The sequence below is a fragment of the Dermacentor albipictus genome, chromosome 6, assembly GCF_038994185.2.
Source record: "Dermacentor albipictus isolate Rhodes 1998 colony chromosome 6, USDA_Dalb.pri_finalv2, whole genome shotgun sequence".
In the NCBI taxonomy this organism is placed as follows: domain Eukaryota; kingdom Metazoa; phylum Arthropoda; class Arachnida; order Ixodida; family Ixodidae; genus Dermacentor; species Dermacentor albipictus.
In genome coordinates this window covers 30,854,587-30,875,525 of record NC_091826.1, presented here as the reverse complement: position 1 = coordinate 30,875,525, position 20,939 = coordinate 30,854,587, and the positions used below count along the sequence as shown (strand labels likewise).

The following is a 20,939-nucleotide window of genomic DNA, read 5'->3' as shown; positions in this document are numbered from 1 at the left end:
TCGCGTAATGTTGAGACAAGTACTAACATATGGCGCTGAAACATGGGGGTTTAAGAAAGACTCTGGTGAAGAGGTTGAGGACCAAGCAACGATCGGTGGAACGAAAAATGATAGGCGCAAAGTTAAGGGACAGCAAGACAGCGGTGTCCATCAGTGAGAAAAACGGCGGTAGCTGATTTTGCTGTTTGACATTTATATGGAAGCAAGGAGTTGGGGAGGCCGTGCATGTAATGCGTCGGGCGGATAACCGGTGGTTCATTAGAGTTACGGGGTCGACTGTAACGCACGACAGTCGCAATTGGAGATCGTCGGGAGAGGCGTTCGCCCTGAAATGTTCGTGCATAAGCTGCTGGTGATGGATGTTGAGGCCCGTGATTGCGATCTGAATCTTGAATGCCTAAACAACCGAATTTTCAGTAGAGATAAAGACAACCTAAAGAAAAGCAGAAAAAGGCGCAGGGATTGTGCTGCCCCAAGTGAAGAACTGCGCTAAGCAGTTCCAACGAAACGCAACCTTTCGCATGGCCTAATGACCTCTGTCATACGACCGAACGAGTGTTTACTGAAGCAACACTTAAGATTGGTCTTTGCTTGAACTTATTCGAGGAAGAGTGGCATCAGACGAGGTGGCTAATTGACTATGGCAATGTGCTGCAGATCATGAGGTCGCAGATTTGATGAGTCATGGCGTCGGCATGTCGACCAGGGCGGAATGTGGCAGTATTCGTACCTCGCTTGTGGTGCAGCCTAAAGAGACACAAAAAATACCTATGTTCTACTATTTGTCCACTAAACGGTTGGCAGTCGGAAGCCGTATCGATCAACAAGAGGAACAGCTCCAGCATAGTAGAGGACAGCGACAAACCAGTTAGTTACAGAGAAATAGTTGACATTCTACGCATTTTTCGTCTTGTTTAAAAAGGTTAACGTCGCCTGCGTATACAAGGTCCGCGCAATTCCAATGCTGCCTTTCGTAAGGGAAACATCAGAGGGGCGGTTTCAAGACAGCGAAATCAAGCATCAAACGATTCTTCAAGCGCACTTGCTCTTTGGCGCTGCCTTGACCGAGGTAATACCTCTCGATAGGAGACGGGCTTTGTGTGTAGGAGAAAACTAAGCAAGAAAGTAGGTAACAACGTTCGGGTACAAGGTAAAAAGCCTTCCACCCCCCCCCCCCCTTCAAAAACTTAAAAGAAAAGAAAAGCCGAGAGACTATTCAAATAACGATAACCGTTAACAGCGAGCGGCAATGCGTCAGAAAAAAAAAAGAACGAAGAAAAAGCTGACGTGCCGTTGCTAAGAGGAAAGAGAAAGGCTCACGTCGTAGAATGCTTCACAAAGCAGGAAACGAGGTAGACAGGAAAAAAAAATTGATGAAAAGTGAAACATGAAAATAGAGGCGCAGAGTTGCGGAAGCGGCGAACTCAAAATGTATCGACTAGAAAAGGAGAGCAAAGAAAGAAAGAAAGAAAGAAAGAAAGAAAGAAAGAAAGAAGCAGGCCATGACAAAGAAAGTCCTGTGCACTGACTTTGTAACGAATTCCAAATTCCACGCTCTATTTCAGTCTGTCGTTTGTTCCCTTCGTACTCTTTCATTTCTTCCTTACATATGCTTCAGTTCCTTCCTCCTCCTTTCTTTTTTCTTTAATACTAATTCTTTTATTCCACATTCTTTGACTTATTCATTCCTTCCGTTCGTAGCTTTCCTCAGTTTCTTTCATTCTTTGTTTCGTACGTGGCTTTCTTTTTTTCTTTCTTTCCATTATGCATTCATTCCTTATCTTTCGTACTTTATTTTCTTCCTCCCTTTCATTATGCATTCATTCATTCGTTAATTAGTTATCTTTCACACTTCTTTTCTTCCTTATTTCCTTCCATTATGCGTTAATTAATGAATTAATTCGTTCATTCCTTATTTTTCATACTCTCCTGTCTTTCCGATTTCCTGCCACCATGCATTCATTTATTAATTTGTTCATTCTATATTTTTCTGACTTTCCTTCCTTCCTTTTCTTTCTCCCATCATTCATTCATTCATTCATTCATTCATTCATTCATTCATTCATTCATTCATTCTATTCCTTTTTTTTCATACTTTCTTTCCTCCGTTTCTTTCGTGTTTTCCTTTTCTCGTTTGCCTTGCCCTTTTACCGCATGTTGCATCACTGACCGTGGGCATCTTGCGTGGTCCCTTCATTTACATAAGGAAATCCGCGCGGGCGGGCGTGTGCTCTACAAAAACGGGGTGTCGAAAGTACATCCCCGTCAAGGGGTGGGCCTCCCCACGCTCACGTGACCTGCGTCTGGCGCCCGGTTGCGCCATCGAGAGCTCGACGTGGCTTCAATATCGGAAGCCATACATACACACGGATGCGCGCGCACACACAAACCAGACGGTGGCGCAGAAGTCGCACTTATAGAAATATGGTCAGCTGATGCATAAGTAAAACAAAACCATAGTGAAGTCAACAAAATAAAAGAAAGAGAGATGGAATAAGAAAAGAACGGCAGAGATTAACGAGAGTGCCTGTCTGGTCATTAGGGTGTTTTGGGAGGCAAATCAGTGTAAAGTAAGACCAGAACCGGAAACAGGTATTTCGTTGTTACACCCTATCCTTTCCTGATCTTAGTTCAGATTGCTTCGCTTTGTATTACAGCGTTGTGTGCACGAACCAATTAGCCCAGCAACCAAGTAGTGAATCCGTCCGCTTGTCTCGTCTGTACTGGGAAATTGCAGAAAAGATAAGCAATGCAAAACTAAAAAAAAAGTAAGAAGTAAAAAAAAATGTTGCAAATAGGTCACGTCGTCATCACGCACTCTCCCCTCGCCCTCCCCCACTCTCCCCTTCTTGCAATGACCCCCTCAGAGTAATGAAAACCAATATCGATGGTCACGAATTTGCCTGTTTTACGGGCGTTGGAAGCGCCCGGTGACGTCGTGGCCGCCATTTCTTTAAAACGCCGCCTGTCGGAAAAGGGGCCACAGCTGCGTAGAAAATGGCTTGACCGACCGTGCGCCTACACCGCCTGCTCGATAAATGAGAACAGAAACACATGGGGTGAAAAACAGAAAGGACAACACAAGCTCGTAGAAAGAAACTGCGTCACGAAAAGAAGGTGAGAGGCGTACGTTGCGAAGCTCGCGAAATAAAATAAAACAGGCATAAAATCGACATAAGAAAAGGTCACTCACAGACGGAGGAATACAGTGTATCTAAGCAAGCGGTTGCACCCTGAAACAATGTATAACAGAAGCACTCGAGCGTCTCAGCGAGCGCACGGCTTAGTCTGCAGACGTACAATCGCCCAATTTTTTAACCTGAACGCGCGAGCATCGACCGGCCAGTCGATAAGCGCCGTATAACGGAGTACAGCGGCGAAGTGTGCGAGAATACGCGCGTGCGCGCAATGCACAGTCCAATGCAGCTTCCCTCTGCCAGGCTGTTCCGGCAACCGGACCCCACTGTACTCCGTTATACGGCGCTTATCGACTGGCCGGTCGATGCTCGCGCGTTCAGGTTAAAAAATTGGGCGATTGTACATGACATGCACTAGGATTCCGCGTGAGAAAAAAAATATTGAGAAAAGACAAAAAGGGAAACGAAAGTTAAGATACAATGAAAACGAAAGAATGTTGTGCAATCCATTTAAGTGAGAAAGGCGAGTCGAGCGGAAGAAACCAGAAGAGGAAGCCTTTGGTTGTAGCAGGCACGGACGGAAAAGACAAAATAGCAACGACCAAACAGGAATAAGAGAGTAGACAAACAATGTAACCGGTGTCTAAGCACTCCTTGCATGCACGGATTTGTCGACTGGCTTGTGTTAAGAACTTGCGAAAAGAAAAAGAGAAAGAGACAAGAGGAACGAAGCGGAGTTGCACTATCGGCTTCTAGCGAAGAAAGGGTATGAAGCACACCATTAGAAAAACGCCATATAAATAAGTAAGAGCTACATCGCATAGAGAAAGTAACAGAAGCTGTAAAAAGTCCGAACGGCACGCAGACGCGTTTCCGCACTTCGTGCTACACGTTTCGTCGCCCACGTCTGCTGCTTTTTCTCTGGTCGTCTGTATCGCGTGGGTTTCGTCTGCTTTTCTTTATTTTTGGGTCGTCTGTTTTCCTGCTTCGAGAAAAGCATGCAGCGACACGCCTTTGAAATCGTAAAAAATAAAAATAACTATACTAAAAAAAAGAAAGGGTGGCAAGGCTTCGCTTCCCTATAGATACCGCACAGACAGTTGTAGGTGTATTAGCCGTCGCCCAGAACCACACCTACATATGTAGATTACCTTTTGTCCTTTTGGCAGTCGTTCGGCTAACAGGACGCGCCTGCTTAAGCAACATTGTATATTTGCGGAAATCTTTGTCGTAGTCCACGTCGCCGCTGTGATTCTCGACGCGCTTGTTTCAGAATCAACTAAAAAAAAAACGGTGCGCACAATCAGCAAATTCCGATGTGAAGCAGAACGTTGTTTCAGAGACACTGCCGCAGGCGGCGCTGGCTAACACTCCTAGCGCTAGATATAGTACAGCTACACGAATACCAAAGGAACAGGGAGGGAGAATGGCCGCCGCGATAGTTCCATGATAAAGCTTCGCACCATCAATCACCTTGTCCGTAATGTTTCAATATTTGATTTAAAATTGAAGTTGATGTACCCACTACTTTTTCAGGCTTCATTGTCAGTTGGCATCACCTGGTAGCAACTAACAAAATATTGAGACCCTTATCAGATAGCGAAGATGAACTTTAACCTGAGCTGTGTTAGTTAAAATTCATTATGCAATAACCCAGACTCGTACCATGAAATGAGGCTTGGTTAGTCACATGCCACCGTCGAGTTGCCGCACCAGCTCCCGTTGACGTTATGGCTATATTGACAGTTTCAGTGCGGGTCTCGCCATTGGCTGCTTAATGACAAAGAAGGATTTCGTCGCACTGTGCAGGAACCGAATATTCAACCTACCAACATTTGAGAAGTTTTCCTCCGAGTCCTATAATGGTCCGATAATGAAAAAATGGACTGAAATCCCTGACGTCAGGCTGACGTAACGGAGCGGGGGTGTAAACACGAATTTAAAGAAATTAGGACGAGGGAGGGGGGGCAACCGACAAAGTTAATGAAAACAGAGTTAATGGTAATAGTATACGTTGGTTTGGTGTGGTGATATATGCAGTGCCACTTTACAGAAGCTTATTTAAGAATCGTGTATTAGAGTACAAGATTTCACGGTGTAGCCGGTCACATCGGAATGAAAACGGCGTTATCTAGAATAAGGAGGTTGGTCATAAATTCTCAGAAAATGCCGCTAACTGGAGAAACTTCGCCGCTGACATAAAATGTCGTGCATTATTTATAGGAGAATTCAAAAAAATTCCCCGACGATTACGTTAATCCCTAATGCCAAATTCGAGCGCAGCTCCATATGTGTTTTCATTTCGCGATATATTGGCTGGCGCGAACAGTCTGTCTCGTGCAGCACGTTGCAGACGGTGCGAAGTTTGGCGCGACTGCCTCGCTAATCGGGTGATCCCAAGAGGCAGGGCGTGGGGTGACGCGTGGCCGCGATTCACAGCTGCCGCCGCAGACAGACCTCCGCTCATGCAGCGCTTTGTTTCCATACAGAGGACGCGCGCTACTCTGGCGCCATCTCGTAGCCATCGTCCCCGCAAAGACAGTCTTGCGTGGCAGTATACGCTCTTCTTCTCACTCTTTCGCCATAGCCTCCTCCTGTTCCGCTTTCCTCCTCGCTCTCTCTTCGCTATCGTCGTCTTTCACCTGCCGCTGCGCTCCGCGTTCGCTTTCATCCTTCTCTCTGCTCGTTCGCTCGGTTACGAGATACAACTGCGACGCCGACGCTTGCAGCAGGAATGGGCGCCTAAGAGCTGCGCCCTAAATGATACAGAAAGTGAGAGAGGCACAAAGGAGAGATGCCTCGACCTGCACCACTAGTGTATCGCAGGTGTCGCAGCAAATCGAAGTCTGAACCGATAATTTCGCGCTTAGTTCCATCCGGCACCTGAACTAAACCAGCAGCGTCTATCAGCTTCCCGAAGCCGAATTATTCGACAACTATGGAAGTGCTGCAAATGTAGATGGAAAGGAATTCAACAGTTTTTAATGCGTTATTAAGGAGTGCCAAAGGGGAAAAATTGCATGTGCATGAATATGCGTATATATGTGTCTGGGGGAGGGGGGGGGGGTGGCGTGTGTGTGTAGCGCAAGTGATGATGACGTGCTCCAGACCACTGTCACCACCGTCAGTTGAACTTCGCTCCTCGAAAAGGCCGGACTTGTGTCGAGTGGGCTCCCGAAGAACACTTAGCAATGCGGTGGACGCGGTTTAAATCACGGATACAGAACCTCAAAGAGGTGCGACATAATGCTCACGCATTTTTGTCGCATTTACCCCGAAATCGTCGCTGGGTATGCCTTTATAACTTTTGCGCGCAAGAAATAAACTCGAGGGGAACCAGAAGCTACAACGTAGCACGAAGTTCTAGACGTTACAGTGACGTCAGCGGCGCCGGCGCTTGTCCCGCTATTCAAATGGGCGTAGTTGGAGATGTCCTTGAAACGTTTAAAGCAATGTGGAGCCCCGTTTGCTTTCGGACAAGCGAGAGACCACGCAGGTTGCAGAGACCACGCCTACGTTGTATGTAGATTACTTCCTGTCCTCGGCGCCATTCCGTTGGCGTTCCTCGGAGTTGTCGCAACAGCGCATATTTCCGGAAACTGGCGCATATGAATCGTGTGTTAGGAAGTCCTTGTGGCACGCCAAGATATTGATAAAAGACGGTAGCATTGCTCAACCATTGGTAAAACACACGCACACGCACACGCACACACACAAACACACACACACACACTTTTTTTTCCACACAAGACAGGCCTCGTTGTTTCCAATAGCGTGAAACGAATTCTTCTCTCAGGATTTTATGACAGCGTTATTCGCAACTTGCAATTATTTTCATAACTTTGGCAATCGAATCCCACGTTCGCAAGGACCTTTCAACAACTGCTCCTGTGTGACATCGTTAGTATATCTAGCGTGGACGTTTAAAACCGCGGTATCTGCATGGAGGTAATTCTCACTTTCGGGAAACTCTTCTTCAACAAAATGAAACTCGAATATGTGAGTGATCTGTACTATATAGAGGCATTTCCTTATTCTACTTCGTGCCGTAAATAGATTTCTTTTTTTCAGATTTCTTTTTTCCGCGATGACATTTGACTTTCATGCGTAAACGCTGGCACTGTTCAAAAGTCGCGCGCGTTTGGCCGTCAAAAACTCGGACGCGAAAACTTGCACCGCTTCATGCGCTTTGCTTAGTATACAGTTTCATATAATTGACACCATGATTAGCATATCCGAGATAAAAAGAAAGCGGGCCTTTCATGTCCTGTTTACCAGTCGCAATCGCCAGAGGTTGCTCGGTTGCAATGGAGAGACTTCTTTCATCATTTGCACGTGGACACTATAGTTATCAAAATATGTGTCCAAGTACGTTACACTTGGCTTCTGCAAATTCGACGCTTGCGCAACATGCAACATTCGATCAAGTTATCGAAGGTGCCTGCTAAAGCTGTGTTTAAACATACGTAAGTGGATTGCTTTTGGCGCTTTCAAATGCGGTCTAATTAAAATGCGCGTCGATTTCACCGACGTCGAATCAGCAGAAGCCGACTGTGTGTTTCGTTCGCAACGTAACCGACGTCGTTCCAAGCCCTCATAAAGGAACGATCATACACGTCTGTGCATCTCGCCGGCTCTCAGATTGCCAGCCCCCCCCCCCCCCCCCGCCTCCCATCCCCTTCCTTCATCATCGCAACCCTGATCCTTACCCGTTCACACGGTGAGCCAATCTGATCGATTAATCGACTTCTCCTTTCGATGCGGCACTGTCTGCGCTCCAATCTTTTGTCGACCTCAAAGCGTGCATCGTTGTGCGTCGTGAAGCGCCGCGAAAAAGCCAGAGGCGATTAAGAGCGCTTCATGAAGTGATCCTTAGCTTATCTTTCTGTTGGGCGTCCTCATTCGGTGCAGTTGCCTCATGGTACGCTGTGTTCGTATACGGGCGTGATGGCACGGATTAAGAGGTACGCTTCAGTTCGGACTTTGTGCCCCGTAAAAACGCATGCGATAGGCGGAAACGCATTCGTAAGACAACATCGCAAGAGATTAGCATGAAATTTCTTGCAATAAAATAATGGTGGTCGTGATACTGTAATGCAACTTGGCCCACTTTCGAAACACAGACGTGCTCAAGGCACGGGGCAATAGATGAGACAGGTTGAAAAGTATCGATGGCGTTGGTTTTACAGTTTTATTCAGCCTTGTCTAGTGGCTTTCGAATTTCTTTGGGGCAAACGTACAACTCGCGTATGAAACGGCGCCCGTATCAATCGCTCAATCAGCAAAGGCCACTGAAGACTATAGTAGAAAGACCAAGGGCATTTCGACCGCAAACACCCGCACGTAATTCGAGGCGCTTTCCCGGCGTCTCTTTCGCCCGCACAAATTTACAAACACACGCAAGCGCCAGCAAACGCAACACACAAAGCCCTGCGCACACACACGCACAAATGGAGATGTGTACAAACACATGAACACACGCAAGCCTGTGGAACACAAATACAAGCGCGTACAAACACAGACACATGCACCAAAACACACACACACACACACACACACACACACACACACACACACACACACACACACACACACACACACACACACACACACACACATGTACGCAAGTCCGGACGAACGAAGGCGTAACCACACGCACACAAACTCAGGCACACATAAGACAGCAAAAACACACGTACACAATGCACGCATACATACGCGCGCCCATTCACACAGGCACACCATGAAGCCGCCTCCCTCGCCCCCCCCCCCTTTGTTATAAAAACATTCAACATGAACAATCATACAGCATACCTCGATTCTACGTTTAAAGAGGCCACTTGACATTTGTAGCAACCCTCATCGACAAAAGCCTCGTTATCTGCCCTCTTCCTTATCACTCTTTCCTTTCATTCGTTTCCTCGCTCGCTTGCACAGCAAGCCGAGCATGCAAGCGCACGCGCGTATGTAAAATGAACGCCTACGCGTCAATGAAACAAGCGCAGAGGTAAAGGAGTTGGCGAGCGCGCGTACTCAACAGGGCTTATCGCACGCGCCGCGCTCTTCCGCAGGAAAGGGGGGGGGGCGAAATTTGATACCGCTCCGCGCACGCCTTATCTAGCTTTGCACACGCCCCGCGCATCTGATAAGCCGCGGGCAGGGCGCCGACTTGGCGCAAGTGGCACTTTGGGGGACAAAAAATAACATAAAGGAGACAAGCAGATGAGCAACCAAGAAGCAAACCACGCGAGGGGCTTACAGCCGTTGACCTAAATACGTGATGGTCATTATGGCAGATGCGAGGACACCTTCGTTGTTTTACGGACGGCGTAGAAGTGCGGTCACATCCGGATGTCTTATAGTAGAGCGGCAGTGTATGGCGATGTCCCGTGCTTGTACGAAGCGTTTGGCGTAATAGTTCTGCGGAAGCCCGCAAGGTGGAGAGAAGTAATTAATAACGGGAAAAGTAGACATCGCCCAATCGTAGGAACTGCTACAAAGGAAACGCATACGGGTTCCTCGAAAGAAAAGCCTCCCAGTCAAAAAAAAAAAATTATCCCGGTGCGGGACGTATTTTCGTTTGTAGGGTTTCCTTTGTAGCTATTGCTATGATTGGGTGAATGTCTCATTTTACAAGGCGTGTATCGGCCTCCGTGGTTAGCTCTCCAATGAACTTAGTATGATGTATACTGATTTTGGTCTTTCTTATATGTTCGTTAGAATACTTTTTTACGCTATTACCACAGGGGATCCTTCCTGCTGTTTGTAACCTCGGGGTGTCCGTCTGCATAGTTCCCTATCTATCAGTCATGTTTTTACTCTAACAAGGAATGATTGATTGATTGATTGATTGATTGATTGATTGATTGATTGATTGATTGATTGATTGATCAAATGATTGATTTATCCAACAGAGCAACGAAGTGGACTATTGTTGGTGTACCTTATGTGCCGCACGCACTAACAGTGACGCAACAGGAACAACCGCAAACAGGAAAATAAAACACAAGCTGACGCTCAAGCTGAAACGATCAACTGTTTTATCGTCAGACGAAACCACATATACTATAATGTGAACCCACTGATGCACTGCGACTGCGTGAACACAAGTGGAACATATACGTAAGAACAACAGAAACTGCGATCCAAGGTCACTCGAAACGCCCAAACTCAATCGTTCCACTCGCAGGAAATCGATTTGAATTACATTTGCAGTGAGTGCCCGATAAACGCCGTGCGTAAAGCGCTGAAACACTGCTGAAAGAAGCACAGGCGGATGTTTTTACTTCAGGCAAGTACTCGGCTTTGCAGAAAAGCGACTTGTGATTGGCATAGCGCTGGCACGTTTTTTAGCATGAAGCTGTGCAGTGCTTTGAGGAGGCGTCGACTGGTACTTGTAGCTACAGGGCGCCAGCGTAGTGAGAACCACGCGTTAGAGTTCTCTTTAAGAGCAGAATGCAGCGCACATTGTACGCATCCAGCCTGTACACTGACTGTCCTAATGGATCGAAAGGGGCGCTTGAGAGAAAGCGCTAAAGTTCAAGCTGCATTAGCATGTTTGTGAAACAGTAAAGCTACCACTCGTGCCACGAATGGCGGTTTGAGTAAGCCGCAAGAAGCGCACCTCACCAACCTCATTGAGGTTGGTGAGGTGCGGGTGGACAACGCCGGCGTGTGCTGAGATCGAGACGAGGCTGATTTGATTTACAGACGAATGCGGGGCTCGTTGTAAGATAAGGAGCGATTGTCGAGAAATACGACCCTTGATGCAGTTGTTGATTGCTGCGCGAGAATCGCTCAGTATGGTGTGGCAGGCTGGGTAAGGAGTGGCCAGGGCGATGGCCACTTCCTCAGCCGTCTCCGCATTTTGGTTAACGATGCTGGCAGCATTGTCGAAGCAAGCCGCCTGTTGTGGTAACCGCCGCAAAGCGCCGTCCATCTTCCGTGGTACTCAGCTGCGTCGACGAAGGTGACGCCCGCGGTGTTGGCATAAGCTTTGATGAGGTAGGTAGCTCGTGCCTTCCTGCGTTCTTTGTTGTGGTCTGGGTGCATGTTTTGGGGAATAGGGTTCGGCGTGTACCCATTGCTGAATGTCGCGTGGTATTGGGGGTTTGTCTCCATGCTGGCGGTGGTAGGCGATATCAAGCTTGGTTAGAATGCCGCGGCCCGTTTCCGTTAGTAGACTCTAAGGTACATATTTTTTTTTTGCTTGCTTGCGGGGCTGTAGGCCTTTGCTTAAAGGGGTATGAGCCATTCATTGTCTTACGTGACGAACAAATTTCTCGTTGGGTAGGCACAGAAACGCTTACGCATTTAATAACAGAGGTGATACGACAATGCGCGGGCGTACCTATCGTCATGGTGACAACAGATCAGGAAAATAAATGTGTTCGTACCTTTGTTCAAACTTATGTGTCACCGCTGTGTCGTGTACTAAACCGCTCCGCTGGTCATCCGCTTTCAAAGAGTGGAATGACGCATGATTATTCAAATGGGCGAGCGCGAAATATTTCATCCTACATAGCTGACCCAGATGCGTCGAAAGCATAGGGAAGCTGCACTAAATAGTGAAAGTGTGGCCATTCAGCGGTCTCTAAGCCATCGCTAATTCTTGGAATGCCGTAGGCGCTCAGCTATTAGCTAACACCGCACATTAATTATGCGGCACCGTATATGTAAAACAAGTGGAAATCCGTATTGAACCCGGTTATTTTAGGCATGCGGCTTCATGCTGCGAGACAAAGGCTGAATGCGAAACACCCATCATCGCCCATTATGCATATGCCGGGTTCTGGCTTAATTTTTTTAAATTAGAGAAAATCGCATGGAGCAAGTGACGCAATGTGGGCTGTTCAGGGGGGGGGGGGGGGGATCACCAGAATACGCGGACATCGCTTATTGGGGAAATCGCAATGTCCATGTAACTAGCTGAACATATTCTCTAATTAGCTTTCTGATTATTCACTTCCGGGCACATGTGCTGCAGTTTCGTAACTGAAGCCGAGCAGGATAGTGAAGTCAGTTCAGTTGAGAAGCGCTCTAAGGCTAGCAGCACTTCTACACAGCAACTTGACTTGAGTTCTGCATCTCGAACGCACATCTTCGCACGGCAAGCTTTGTCGTCCACGTTCATCATCATCATCATCATAAGCCTGGTTACGCCCACTGCAGGGCAAAGGCCTCTCCCATACTTCTCCAACAACCCTGGTCATGTACTAATTGTGGCCATGCCGTCCCTGCAAACTTCTTAATCTCATCGGCCCACCTAACTTTCTGCCGCCCCCTGCTACGCTTCCCTACCCTTGGAATCCAGTCCGTAACCCTTAATGTCCACTTTCACTTCCCTTTTAAGTTATCATTTCTAAATTTTTATTAAAACAAGTAATTTGCCCTAAGCGTTCCTTGGTTTCATCGGTTCGCGATTGTGGCTAACACAAGTCGGAGTGCCCGCTTTCCCAATTCTTCTCGTTCCCCAATAACATGCGCTTTTATTAACTTCTTCCTCGTCGGCGCTAGGTGTGTGTCACGTCACAGACTACGTCTTTCAGACGCTTCCAGATCAGTTACATTACTTGAACCCGAAGCTGTCAACTTAGCTGTCAACTTAAGACTGTCTCCAATGCTGGTCGGAATGGGAACGCACCTTCTGATCGGCCCGAAGTGGCGACGTCGCACAATTTGACAATCCGGTCGAATTCGACGGCGACCCCTTTTGCTCTTTCGGCTTCAGCAAACGTGCAGAGGAAATCGAGTGAGGCTATAGCTGCATTCGCCGGAAGGCGACGCCCCGAAAAGTACACGATGCTCTGGCCCGCTATCATGATTGGATTGGATTGGATACATTTTGACCTCGTGGTCAATGGCAAGTGCCAACACTTTGGGGAGGTAGCCAATACCAATCACATGGCCGGGCCTGCCAATGTAATCCAGCCAGTGAAGTCGGCGTCGTTTGTGCGGACAGCTGCATGCAAATGTCGCGCGGGGTGGTCAAAGGAGACGAGTGGTTCGACACCAAGACGGCGGCGACTTATAGCATCGTGGGTGGGGGACCCTCGGGCTACGAAGAGCGCGTAGGAGGGGCGACTGTGTGTCGGGCTTCCGCCACTCGGTTCGCGGAAGCAATGCCCTGGCCCTGAAGTCAGCCCCTCGTCGCTTAACCGTACTATGCCGAGACATTCGCAAGCTGTCCAGATGCCCGAACAGAGCGCGGAAGTGCTTTCTTCGGGGAAGTGTGTTTTTTTGCGAGGTTGTGAGACAAAAGGGGACTCGTTGCACTGCAAGGGATTTGTGGCAACGGCCTGGACGTATTGGAACTCCCGTTAGTGTCACCTTGGAACCCCGTTGTGTGCACACTGCGCGCACCGCAGTGCGATTGGACGAACGATGGGGCGAGGGGGTTGCTGGGAATGCTTTTAGGTGCGTGCGGGGCCGTTGGAGGGATTCGGGGGAGATTCGGCTGAGAAAGAAGACCAAAATTCTAACATGTTACTCGTAGTGATGTCCGTGTAAATACTTTCCTTTCTATCGCTTGCATATTCTATCTTAATAAACAGTTAACCCCATTGCAATCAGCGTCACTGGCTTGCCTACTGTAACGTGACTTCGCGACATCCATAATATCTTCAAGTTTCCCTCACTGACATCGAGGCGAACATCAACTGGCGCAGTCGACAGGATCGCGACGTCTTTCTACTGAGGGCAAGTGACGTGTTGGTTGCTTGGGCGGAGAGCAAGCAGGCGGGGGAGCATTTGGAAGCCCCAAGAAAGGACACGACATCAGCGTCGGAAGGACGGCGCAGGAAGCTACGAGCAAAGCCGCAAGCTGGACAGTCTGCAGCAGGCTCATTGTTGCTGAGCGGAGCTGCAGGAATCTCGGAGACGCACACCACAGTAATGCTGGAGATGCCACAGGTGGACTAGCGACGTAGCGCAGCGGAGTTCGAGTCAGCAAGACTGACAGGGTGAACCGCAGGAGCGCAGAAGACGTCAAGAGTTCCACAGCGACGCAGCGCCGCGGAGTTCGAGTCAGCAATTGACGGGGTGAACCGCAGGAGGGCCGGAGACGTCACAGGTGGCCCAGCGACTCAGCGCCGCGGAGTTCGAGTCGGCAAGGCTGACGGGGAGAACCGCAGGAGCGCAGGTGATGTCGAGGGCGGTATAGCGACGGTGGCGACGTGGAGTTCGAGAGCAGTGAGCAGCCTGGAAAAGGAACTGGAAGTTTGCGGAATTGTTTCGCATCGGACAACTATCAGCGGTTGCTGCGACAGAGAGCTGTCAGGAGCACCCAGAACGGCCAACAACACTCCGGAGAGGCAGTCCAGGTGGCGGAGACAGGAGTGGTCAAGGTAGGGCACTTGTCTGTTGTCTCTTGGTCCACCATTTCGGGCTAGCGCTTTAGTGATATTCTCGAGTTAAAGGGAAGATTCTAGGACATCTCACGATGGCGGAGAGCGACATGGCTGACGCAGGGTCTGGTCAAGAAGGGGAAAATGTACTCATTCGAGCAGGTGAGCAATTGCTCACAAAAGAAGTGTTTGAGCTTGAGAAGCTCAGACTAATGCTAGAGATGGAAAAAATTAAACTCGCTCAAATGCAGCTACAGCCGCTGGTGGATGCACAGCGCGGGCAGAGGCAGTTGTCGGGTATCAAGCTGGGGGAGTATGCAAAAGAATTGAAGGCAGTTCTTGCTCCAATGCCAAAGGCGGATCCCACAGTGCCCGCATGGTTTAAAAGCGTGGACACTCTCTTCGAAACATTGCAAATCCCCGAGGATATTCGTGGAGTGATATTGCTGCCGTTCCTGAATGAGAAGATGAGAGCATTTGTAGCAAGCGAGTCGGACGGTAGCGTAATGCCATACCCTGAACTCAAAGAAAAAATTATAAAGGAACTTAAAATGACTCCTAATGAGTATCGGCGCTTATTCCTTTCTGTAAAGAAAGAACAGGATGATTCATGGCATCAGGTGGCGACCAGGTTAGAAACTTTGTTCTCATACTACCTAAAGAGTAGGGATGTCACAACCTTGAAGGATTTAAAAGATTTGGTTATCGCCGATAGGTTTAAACAAATATTATCAGAGGAAGTAAGGACATATGTGATGCAGAATGAAGTCACGCACTGGCTTGTTGCTAGCGAAATTGCCGAGCTAGCCGAGACATATGAGGAAAGCAGACGCGTGGGCTGGACCCGAGAGCGTTCGGATAAGCCACTCTGTGAAGGAGACAGACGCGCGGGGAAGACGAGTGGCCAAACAGGGAATGCAGGCAAGAAAACTCGAACGGAAGCTATCCGATGCTTCCAATGTAAGAAATTTGGACACTATGCCAGCAATTGTCCAGACTCGCGGCACGGTTTCGAGAAGGTGCAGCCCGAGGAAGAGAACAGCAAAATCGTAGCGAGGGCGGAGATAATTGTATCTGACAGTTTTCGGCCGCAGGTGGAGCAGTGTGACAAGGTAAACCAGCAAGCCGCGTCGGAGGTGTTAAACTGGGTCGATTTGGAAGTTGGGGGAAATTCCGTCAGGGCTTGTCTCGATTCAGGTGCAGAGATAACTGTGTTGAGGACAGAGACGGTACCCGAGGCTTGTAAGGGCAAGAGTTCAGGTAAAATTAAGTTAAAGGGCGCATTTGGTCAGGTTGTTGACGCGGACCTGCGTTACCTACCACTATCCCTAGCCGGAGAAGATGGATGCAGACACCAACAGGTGCTGATTCTGTGTGCAGTCACCGATGTGTTGTCAAAAGGCATAGGTGCATTGTTAACGCCAGAAGCACACGAACTTCTGGAAAGTGCGAAAATGGAGCTGGAGGAAGAAGCACAGGATAGAGCCACTCTCGAGCAAGCGTTTATCACCACAGAAAATGCAGTCGCAGACTGGCCGGAATGGGGTCCAGAGCTCGATGACGACGAAGAGGCGGAGGAGGATGTTATGGTTGCGTCCGTCGGCCTGGCTGGAAACGAAGCTATGGGTTCGGATGATGCATCTCCTGCTGCCCGCTTCAGGGTCGAGCAGAAAGAGGACAACTCGCTGGGTGAAGCATGGAAGCAAGCAGTTGACGGTACGCATGGAATGAAAGTACAGGATGGTATGCTTTTTCATGACGAGAGGATTAACGGCCAACTGCACAGACAATTAGTGTTGCCCGAATCAAAAAGGAAAGAAGTTTTAGAGCTTGCGCATGATAGACCCAGTGGCGGCCACTTCTCTGAGAAAAAGACGAAGCAAAGGCTTAGGAGCGCATTCTTTTGGCCTACTATAGCTGCGGATGTAAAGCGCCACTGTCGAACTTGTCATACTTGCCAGACATTTGCACGACCGTCATTTAAAGAAAACGTGCCCATCACCCCATTGACGAGGCCTGAGCGACCCTTTGAGGTTGTATACATTCACTGTATAGGGCCACTTGACCCGGCGTCGATACGCGGGCACCGCTATGCCTTGAGTGTGGTGGACTTATGCACAAGGTGGGCGGAAGTGATTCCCTTAAGGAGCCTCACTGCGAAAGTGACGTGTCAGGCGTTGATAGAAGTGTTCTCGCGATACGGGACGCCTGAACTGATTTGCTGTGATCAAGGCACCAACTTTGTGTCAAGGTTAACACAGGAACTCATGGAGCGGTTAGGGGTGAAGATGCGGTTTTCCACTCCAGAGCACCCGCAAAGCAACGGAATTGTTGAAAGGTGGAATGGCACCTTTAAGGCAATGCTTTGGCACGTCGTCCATGATCACAAGGGGGACTGGGACCGCTACGTTCCGTGCGTGTTATGGGCGTATAGGGAAGTGCCTCATGATATAACAGGAATTTCGCCATTCGAATTGATGTTTGGCCGAGCACCGCGTGGGCCGCTTGACATCCTTCGCCAAACATGGACTGGGGAGTGGACACTACCTACGGGGTTGAACAAGCCAGCAGCGCAGTACTTGAGGGATCTCAGGACTAAGATGGCAGAAGCATCGGCTAAGGTTAATGAACATTCTGAGCCGATTCAAAGACGGTATGCGGAGAAGTACAAATTGAGGGCGAGGGAAAAGCAATTTGTCATAGGTGATAAGGTTCTAGTGCTGGATGGTAGTCAGATAGGCAAACTGCAGCCAAAATGGAAAGGGCCAGCGGTGATAAAGGAGAAGAAGCGGGACAACAGTTATGTTGTGCAGTTTGAGGAGGGAACGAAGTGGGTGCATGCGAATCGCCTGCGGCCATACATGGCGAGATCCTATAATGTAGGCGTAGTGTTTGAATCGGACGAAGAGTTCGGTGCAGTGACGCATGCCCCCTGTCCTAGAGTGAAGGAAGAAAACGTACAGTTCCAAGTGGCGAACGAGACGTTAACGGCGCGACAGTGTGACGAGCTACGTAGAGTTTTAGGAGAAGCTCAGGAGGTATTCTCTCAACGACCAGGTAAATGCTTGGTAGGTTCACATAAAATTGCACTGCTTCCAAACGCAACACGGGAGAAAGCACACCTGTACAGGGTGCCAGTGGCATTCCGCAAGGAGATTGAGCGACAGGTTGCGGAACTGCAAGACTGGGGCTTCGTGTATCCGGTAGACAGCTCCTTTGTACATCCAGTAGTGTGTGTAGCCAAGAAAGACGGCTCATTAAGGATGTGTGTTGACTACAGGAAATTAAATGCAGTGACAGAGCCTGACAGCTTTCCTATGTCGAATATGACTGAGTTCTTGTACGAGGTAGCGCGTGCCAGCTACATATCGGTGCTAGATATGACTAGGGGGTATTGGCAGATAGCTCTAGAAGAGGAGTCACAGCGACTCAGTGCTTTCGCTACACCTAAAGGTTTGTATGCTTGGAGAGTCATGCCGTACGGGCTGAGAAACTCGGCCGCAACTTTTCAGAGAATTATGAATGATGTCTTACGTGAGCATTCAGAATATGCCATGGCATATATTGATGACGTGGCTGTATTTTCTACAACCTGGGCGGACCACATGCAGCACCTGGGAAAGGTGTTGGCCACTCTCAGGCAGGTGGGTCTGACGGCGAATCCTGCTAAGTGCAAGTTCGCACAGACAAAGGTGAAATACCTTGGTCATGTCGTCGGATCCGGGACGCATTCCCCCGATCCAGATAGGGTGAGTGCCATCTTCAAACTGCAGGCCCCGAAAACCAAGAGGGATCTTAGGAGTGTCCTGGGTCTTTTTAACTATTACCGTGAATATATTCCCGAATATTCTAAGGTGGTACGCCCGCTAACTGACTCGACAGGCCGTAGGATACCTAAGGTGATCCCGTGGAATGAGGAGGCAGAAAATGCATTTTGCGCTGTAAAGAACGTATTAGCATCACTGCCGCAGTTAGTGGCGCCTGATCATGATAATGAGTTTCTGTTGACAACCGATGCCTCCGAGATAGCGGTAGGGGCTTGCCTATCGCAGCTTGTGGAGGGAGAACAAAAGCCAGTCGCATTCTTGAGTAAAAAGCTGACAGCATCACAGGCAAAGTGGCCAGCCATAGAGAGAGAGGCGTTTGCGGTCGTGTGGGCGCTGGGGAGGCTGGACACCTGGCTATTTGGAGCAAAAATAAAGGTGGCCACCGACCATAATCCGCTAACGTTTCTGGCCGGCTCCGCATCCACCAGCCCAAGGCTGATGCGCTGGTCACTGGCGCTTCAGAAGTATGAATTAGAGATAGTTCACATAAAGGGCACGGCAAATCGATGTGCAGATGCACTGTCGCGATTAGATGACGGGGAGGGGGAGTAAAAGCCTGATACGGGAAGTGCGCAGCTACGGTGGCTTTGCTAATTGCTTGTGTGTATAGGCTTGTGTGTGAGTGCATGCGGGTTAGGACGCAAGTGCCCGATTCTAGTGTTCGCGGGTGCTGCTGTCGACAGACCTCACGGCGGCAGAGGCTATTTTTGTTGTTTCTACCGCGGATGCATGGTGGACCTGACAGCAGATTTGTGCCCTTCCGTTGTGAATTGCAAGGACCGTTCGTGATGTGCTGCGTGGAGTGTGCGGGTGTGTGTGTGAAAAATGTCACGCTGACAACGAGTATCCCCGTGACATTCTTGGTGGGGAGGAGTGAAGTCGGCGTCGTTTGTGCGGACAGCTGCATGCAATTGTCGCGCGGGGTGGTCAAAGGAGACGAGTGGTTCGACACCAAGACGGCGGCGACTTATAGCATCGTGGGTGGGGGACCCTCGGGCTACGAAGAGCGCGTAGGAGGGGTGACTGTGTGTCGGGCTTCCGCCACTCGGTTCGCGGAAGCAATGCCCTGGCCCTGAAGTCAGCCCCTCGTCGCTTAACCGTACTATGCCGAGACATTCGCAAGCTGTCCAGATGCCCGAACAGAGCGCGGAAGTGCTTTCTTCGGGGAAGTGTGTTTTTTTTGCGAGGTTGTGAGACAAAAGGGGACTCATTGCACTGCAAGGGATTTGTGGCAACGGCCTGGACGTATTGGAACTCCCGTTAGTGTCACCTTGGAGCCCCGTTGTGTGCACACTGCGCGCACCGCAGTGTGATTGGACGAACGATGGGGCGAGGGGGTTGCTGGGAATGCTTTTAGGTGCGTGCGGGGCCGTTGGAGGGATTCGGGGGAGATTCGGCTGAGAAAGAAGACCAAAATTCTAACATGTTACTCGTAGTGATGTCCGTGTAAATACTTTCCTTTCTATCGCTTGCATATTCTATCTTAATAAACAGTTAACCCCATTGCAATCAGCGTCACTGGCTTGCCTACTCTAACGTGACTTCGCGACATCCATAATATCTTCAAGTTTCCCTCACTGACATCGAGGCGAACATCAACTCAGCCCTTACCTCCAACCCCAACCCTACCCGAGGGAACAGGGAGGCGGCTCTCCTTGTTTGCTCAGACATTCAGGCCCAGAAGGCAAGCTTGGTCCAAAGAGCCAGGATGGCGGCTTCGACCAATGGGAGTCCAGGACTAATAATAATAATAATATTTGGGGTTTTACGTGCCAAAACCACTTTCTGATTATGAGGCACGCCCTAGTGGAGGACTCCGGAAATTTTGACAACCTGGGGTTCTTTAACGTGCACCTAAATCTAAGCACACGGGTGTTTTCGTATTTCGCCCCCATCGAAATGCGGCCGCCGTGGCCGGGATTCGATCCCGCGACCTCGTGCTCAGCAGCCCAACACCATAGCCACTGAGCAACCACGGCGGGTAGTCCAGGACTAGGGACTCCAACTATTATGTAGAGCCCCACTACGGGGCTCGCGCCTCTCAGTACTGTAACAAAGGTTTTTCATCACCACCACCACCGACCCGCCTAACACGACCGGGTTACAGGCCTCGCGTGTGTATACAGAAGCGACGCCGCTCCGGTGTTACATGCTGCTCCGCAGTCATTTATACCTAATCTGCCTGCAGCACACTCTCCCTGCTATCTGCGCGCAAAGACTTCCGTGGCGACGCCGAGCCGCTTGTGGGCGGGCCCGGCGCGTGACACGTCGCACAGGCAGCGTGCGAGTTACATAGTATATAAAACCTACGCATGGGGGGGGCCGCCAGAGCGTGCGACGCTGAGGGTGTTATGCGTGCGTGCGACGGAGGGAAGCGACCGTAACCTTGGCCGTGACAGCGTGGCGACAGACAGCGTGAACGAGTGGTTGGCTGGCCAGAGGGCCCGGGCCGTCGCCGAAGGACTCTGTGCACCGGCTCCGACCTGGTTGGAGCGGCCGGATCGACTTAATTCTTTCTCCTCGGGACCTAAATAAATTTGGCACTCACTCACTCACTTGTTCGAGAACGGGATCGCACTTTCTGTAACTCGGTGCTCTGCTGGGTTGGGTTGTGCAAATGGACAGGTCAG

General features: G+C 49.6%; 1 long non-coding RNA gene across 2 annotated transcripts in view; it reads left to right on the top strand.

Annotated features, from left to right (window-relative positions):
- Window positions 1-20,939, top strand: part of LOC135905145 (uncharacterized) — a 154,023-nt gene that overhangs the window by 107,429 nt on the left and 25,655 nt on the right. The window contains exon 1 of one of the 2 annotated variants that reach the window (XR_010565333.1): window positions 10,953-11,141. The exons of the other annotated variant lie outside the window; for it this stretch is intronic. This is a non-coding gene — a long non-coding RNA (uncharacterized lncRNA). Of the gene's footprint in view, window positions 1-10,952; window positions 11,142-20,939 lie in introns of those variants that run through there. 2 annotated transcript variants of the gene reach the window in all.